The following is a 6,000-nucleotide window of genomic DNA, read 5'->3' as shown; positions in this document are numbered from 1 at the left end:
ATATATATATATAATTTCATATCTATATATAGATATATCTATATATATCTATCTATATATATCTATGTATATCTATATATAAATATACATTCTCTCTCTCTCTCTCTATATATATATATATATATACATTATATATATATATATATATATATATATATATATATATATATATAAAGAGAGAGACAGAATGTATATTTATATATATACATAGATATATATAGATAGATATCTATAGATATATCTATCTATATATAGATATGAAAGGGACGCGGTGGCTCAGTGGGTTAGGACGCTGAGCTTGTCGATCAGATGGTCGGCAGTTTGGCGGGTCGAATCCCGAGTGCCGTGTAACAGAGTGAGCGCCTGTTACTCGTCCCAGCTTCTGCCAACCTAGCAGTTCGAAAGCACGTAAAAACGCAAGTAGAATAATAGGGACCACTCCGGTGGGAAGGTAACAGCGTTCCGTGCGCCTTTGGCGTCTAGTCATGCTTGCCACATGACCACGGAGACGTCCTCGGACAAGGCTCTTCGGCTTTGAAACGGAGATGAGCACCGGCCCCTAGAGTTGGAAACGACTAGCACGCAGGAAGGCCTGGAGGAATGTTGTCCATAGGGTCGCGATGGGTCGGACACGACTTCGCAGCTAACAACAAAATATCTATATATATCTATATATAGATAGATATACTGTACTGTATATATATCTCTGTTGTAGGACAATCCATTGGTCCTTTAAGTCAGTACAGTATTGTCAACAAGTTTTCTGGCAATTGTGGCAGATGCCTTGTCAAGAAACACTAGGACAAAACTTGCTTTGTTCGGTATGCCAAATCCTGAGAACTACTATTCCTCCCCGCTGGGTTGCATAGCCTGACCCCAGCGTTATGTATCAGACCTCGTGTATATTTATTTATATATAGCCTTATTAGCACTCCCACGCAAACATGAGTAACTCCAGCTTTCCTTGAGAGTCACAGCGCACTAGATGAACGGGGAATTACTTCTAGGAGTTATCTTTTTTTTGCTGAAATGCCAGTCGTTTGATCCTTCGCGCAGCGCACGTCAGCGCAAGTTCAAAATCAAAACGGGAGGGAGAAAAGGCAAATAAACCGGAATTCCCGATTCCCAAAGTCGGCAGGTAAAGGCCGAAAACAAACAGGGATCGCCTTCCTGGAAAGCGAGCGCCGTTAAGGCTTACTTCCAAGTAAAGGCGCACGGAATGAAGCTGCACCCCTTTACGAGAAAGCCTGGACGCGCCAACCGCCACCAAGGCTTACGTTTGGGGGAGACAGCAAAAAAAATCAGAATATTAGATTTCGATATATATATATATATATCGAAATATATATATATTAAATAGGTACAGGTTGCCGGTGTGCTCGCATTTGCTGCGGACGCTGCGCTATTTCTGGGTCAGATCCTTTCTCTGCTGCCGCGGGAGAAACCCGAGAATGGCGGGGAGAAAAACGGGGGCGTGGGGCTTGCTGGCGAAGGAGCCAGTGGAAAAATAGAGGGGCCAAGGCGGAGCATTTGAGGAGGGGGGGCGACTCCCCGGCCGCCGAGGCCGGGCCTGCAAGCCACCCGCCCGCCAGCCCCGCCGCTTCCCCTCCTCCTCCGGGTTCGGGGGGTCCCCGGGCTCAGCCCCCGAACGCCCCTCTCTTCCGTTCGCCATGTCATTTCCTGTGCTAATAAGATGGTGGTCACGGCCGGGAGGGAGGGAGCCGCCGCAGCTGCCGCCTCCTCCTCCTCTGCCACCGCGCCCGGCCCGGGACCCGTCCTCGCCTGGGACTAACGAGCCAGGCTGGACTGGCCGGGCCGGCGCCGCAGGAGGAGGAGGAGGGGGAGGAAGAGGAGGAAGGCGACGACGGGGGTGGCGGAGCGGGTGGTCGCCAGGAAAGCTGGGCTGTCCCCGGACGGCGAGCCAGGGCCCCGCAGTGCCGAGGTGAGTCAGCCCTTCGGTAGCCAAGGTGGCGACGAAAATGGCTGCGGAGCGCAGACGGGGGTGGGGGGGGGGCGGGGTTGAAGGAAGCTGGGCAAGCGCTGGCTCGGGGTCTGGGGGCCGTTGCGGGCGGAGGGACCGTTTGCTACGGAGGGGCTTGCTCGGCAGTCCTCGCCCAGCAGCGGCGGCGGAGGGCGCGGCCAGGCAGGTAAATAGCTGCCTCGATTTCCCTCTTCCCTTGTGGGGCGAGCGCTGAGATCGGCGCAGCCCGGCCCCTTCCTCCCCTCCTGCCGCCACCGTCTTCTCTGCTCCTCTCCTGCCTCTCCTCCCCGCTTTCCCTGTTACACTACATCCGGTGAGTGACGTGGACGCGCTCCAATGGGCGGCCGAGGAAGCCAAGCTAGCGCTCCCAGAAGGGAACGTGTGGGCGGGGTCCCGAAGCAACTGGGTGACTTTGGAAGCGCCGCGGGAGGAGGAGGTGCCCCAAGTCGAGGGCTGGGCTCGTTTGCTCTGCTTCCCTTGGGAGTAAATGTCCCACTCGGAGAAGTGAAGTTGGTTGCTGCGTAAACTGATTTTAGACTCCATGCCAAAAAAAACAAAAAGTGGATTTTGGCTTCCGTGCAAAAAAGGGTCAAGGACTGTGCAGTAGTCATTCCTATAGGCCAGGGGTCTTCAAACTTGGCCCTTTTATGACTTGTGGACTTCAACTCCCAGAATTCCTCAGCCAGCTTGGCTGGCTGAGGAATTCTGGGAGTTGAAGTCCACAAGTCATAAAAGGGCCAAGTTTGAAGACCCCTGCTATAGGCCGTTGGCTCGGCGATGAGGCAGATGGATTTGGTCTGGACTAAAAAAAATAGGATTTGCGTGGGCAGAAATCTCTTGCTACCGTTTCGGAATGTCGTATAGTCCACGAGACGGGCAAATGCCGTGTTGGCGAATTTTAGGAACGGAAAATAAAACTGCCAGTATGTTGTGCATCGTTCGGGTCACCCACTGGAGAAGATGCGTGATGACAAAGCGATCGAAGTCAGCAAAATGAACTGAAAGACAGAAAGGATACCATACTCAGAAAAAACGATAACTTGGGGCTTGGTTTAGTTTGAGGGGAGTGTGATTGTACAAAGCTATGCATTATGTAGAAACATACGTTCTTCACTTATATTAAAACCTTGCATCATCCCGAAAGGTTGTACGGCCAGAGAGTAATGACTGATAAAAGAAGAGCTTGTGGCTAAATTTAGTCAATTTAGATACAGCAAGAGCTACAAACGAGTTTTAAATTGTTTTTTAAAAACATTCAATTAATGGATGAAAAAGCTACCAGTGTCTCCTGGTTATGATGGTAAATAAGCCTTTTTTCAGAAACAAAACTAGAGGGTGATAATATCTTCTTTTTTGCTTGCAGACTTATATTAACCACTTTCAGAGTGACTATGGACCAGATGGATCTCTTGTTTGATCTGATGTAGATCTGTTTATGTTATTCTTTCTTGCAGTCTTACTAAAAGCCAATCAGCCATTCCTATGGCCTTAACATTATTATTAATGAACTCCTTATTAGTAAATAAATTACCATATTATTTAAACTATCCATTTTATTCATTATAAATATAACCATGAAGGAGTAGACTACCTTGATGCTGCTACAATATTTGTGTCTATTTCAAGGTTCAGTCAGTCTATATATATATATATATATATATATATATATATATATATATATATATATATATATATATATATATATATATATATATATATGTTTTCGTAGATTCTCGCGGGTGTCTGTATGTGTAGATCTAGAGTCTCGGGTTTCTTCCCGCGTTCCTTTCATCTTCAGAAAGTTGTGGCGACGTTTCGACGAAATCCCATCCGTCATCATCAGGCCGGAGTGTTCCTCCTGCTGCTTCCAGGAGCAATGCGTGGTCTGGCTGTTCCTTTCCTTCCAACTGCCGGTGGGGCTGTGTTCTGACTGGGTGGAGGCGTGGCTGCTTTCTGATTGGGTGGGGGTGTCCTCCGATTGGGTGGAGGCGTGGTTGTCTTCTGATTGAGTGGAGGCGTGGCTGTCTTCTGATTGGGTGGATGCGTGGTTGTCTTCTGATTGGTTGGAGGCGTGGCTGTCTTCTGATTGGGTGGGGTGTGTTCTGAATGGGTGGGGTTTTTTGTTGTGTTGTAATATCCTGAGTGTTGTGATTTGGTGTCCTGAGGAGTGGGCTGTGTAGTGGCCTCCAGAGCTTTGGTTTGGCTCCGAGTTCGAGGACCTGCTATGTATCTCTGGTATGGGTCAGTCAGGTTCGTGTGTGCGTTCTTCTGCTTGGGTGATGGCACTTTTGCTTGACTTGTTCTGTCTTCTGTGTGGGGGAGTTTTTGTTCTGGGTGTGGATGAGTCTTGCTGGGGCTGGTGGCATTTGGGGTTGTTTGTTGGTTTTTTAAATCCTTGTTTGCTGAAATTCGTTTCTCTATCAATGCTGGTTTCCAAATGTCATGTAGGCGGGAGGTGTCGTCTCGCTTGTTCATACTGTCTGGGTGTTTTTCTATTTCAATGGCTTCTCTGATTATTCTGCTATTGAGATGTTCTATTTTGGCGATTGTTTTTGTACCTTCAAAAATGCTCCTGGAAGCAGCAGGAGGAACACTCCGGCCTGATGATGACGGATGGGATTTCGTCGAAACGTCGCCACAACTTTCTGAAGATGAAAGGAACGCGGGAAGAAACCCGAGACTCTAGATCTACATATATATATATATATATATATATATATATATATATATATATATATATATATATATATATATATATATATTACAATAATACAGAAGTTAAAAGAAAATTAAATTAATGGCCCCTGTAGTATAAATTAAAATTAAAATAAGTTAAAAATCACAAAAATTAAAAACATAATTAAAATCCCTGTCAGTCCAGGTCAGCCAGGGGGAAAAGGAGTGTTTTGAGGCTGCGGCGAAAGGACTGGAGATCTTGGGCCATCCGAAGTTCAGGGGGGAGCTGGTTCCATAGGGCTGGCGCTCCCGCAGAGAAGGCCCTCCCCCTGGGGGTCGTTAGCCGACATTGTCTAGCTGACGGTACCCTGAGGAGGCCTTCTCTGTGTGAGCGCACTGGGCGATGGGAAGTCGTTCCCGGCAGCAGATGGTCCTGCAAGTATCCCGGGCCTAAGCCATGTAGGGCTTTAAAGGTAAGTACCAGCACCTTAAATCTCACCCAGAGGACAACCGGTAACCAATGCAGCTCACGCAGGAGGGGTGTAATATGGGAGTATCAGGGTGCTCCCATCACTACCCGCGCGGCCGCACTCTGCACCAACTGAAGCCTCCGGGTGGTCTTCAAGGGCAGCCCCATGTAGAGAGCATTGCAGTAATCTATATGGGAGGTAACGAGTGCGTGGGTGACTGTACGTAGGGCATCTCGGTCCAGAAAGGGGCGCAACTGGCATACCAGGCTAACCTGGGCAAATACCCCCCTAGCCACGACTCCATATACCCGGGCCTGAAACCCGATTGGTATAATATTGCATGTTATGAATTGTGTATTAAATAAAATTACATATAAATGGCCTATTAGCTATAAGCCACATTAATTAAGATCAAGTCTGCACAGCACTGAAACTGACGCAGATAGTTTCTCATCAAGAAGATAGCTATCCCTAGGTAGACATAAAGAGGCTGTCTTACAGTTTCAGTAACTTCATTGAGAGCCAGAATATTTTTCCCCTGATTTTTTTTCTTCGTTAAAATATTCCCTCTTATTTAAATCAGTGAGAGGAAATTCCAATACCAGCATGAAGTTAACATAGTTGCTCTTGTTTCCAGAGCATTCAATTTTGGAATTTACTATCGATGGGAACATTTTGAAGCATTTCAAGGTAGTGGAATTAGTTGATAGCAGTACTTTTAAAAATCCTTAAGCTATATTTTTTTAAAAAGCTGCCTTCAATCAAAGAAGTGAAACCTGACTAATGTACTCTAAACCTAATGAATCACTACTACTATATTTTTATTATTAGTCATTAAGAGAAGATCATGCCTGATTTTGCAACTCCTATAAT

At 46.8% G+C, this 6,000-nt stretch overlaps 1 protein-coding gene across 1 annotated transcript in view; it reads left to right on the top strand.

Annotated features, from left to right (window-relative positions):
* The first annotated feature begins 1,721 nt into the window (after positions 1–1,721).
* PRDM11 (PR/SET domain 11) overlaps positions 1,722–6,000 on the top strand; it is a 53,404-nt gene continuing 49,125 nt past the window's right edge. Inside the window, exon 1 of the mRNA XM_083358841.1 lies at positions 1,722–1,942. The gene's annotated coding sequence lies outside the window, so the exon portion shown is untranslated. The remainder of the gene's footprint in view (positions 1,943–6,000) is intronic.

Source organism: Vipera ursinii (assembly GCF_947247035.1).
Source record: "Vipera ursinii genome assembly, chromosome: 1".
Classification (NCBI taxonomy): Eukaryota; Metazoa; Chordata; class Lepidosauria; order Squamata; family Viperidae; genus Vipera; species Vipera ursinii.
This window is presented reverse-complemented; position numbering and strand designations above follow the sequence as displayed.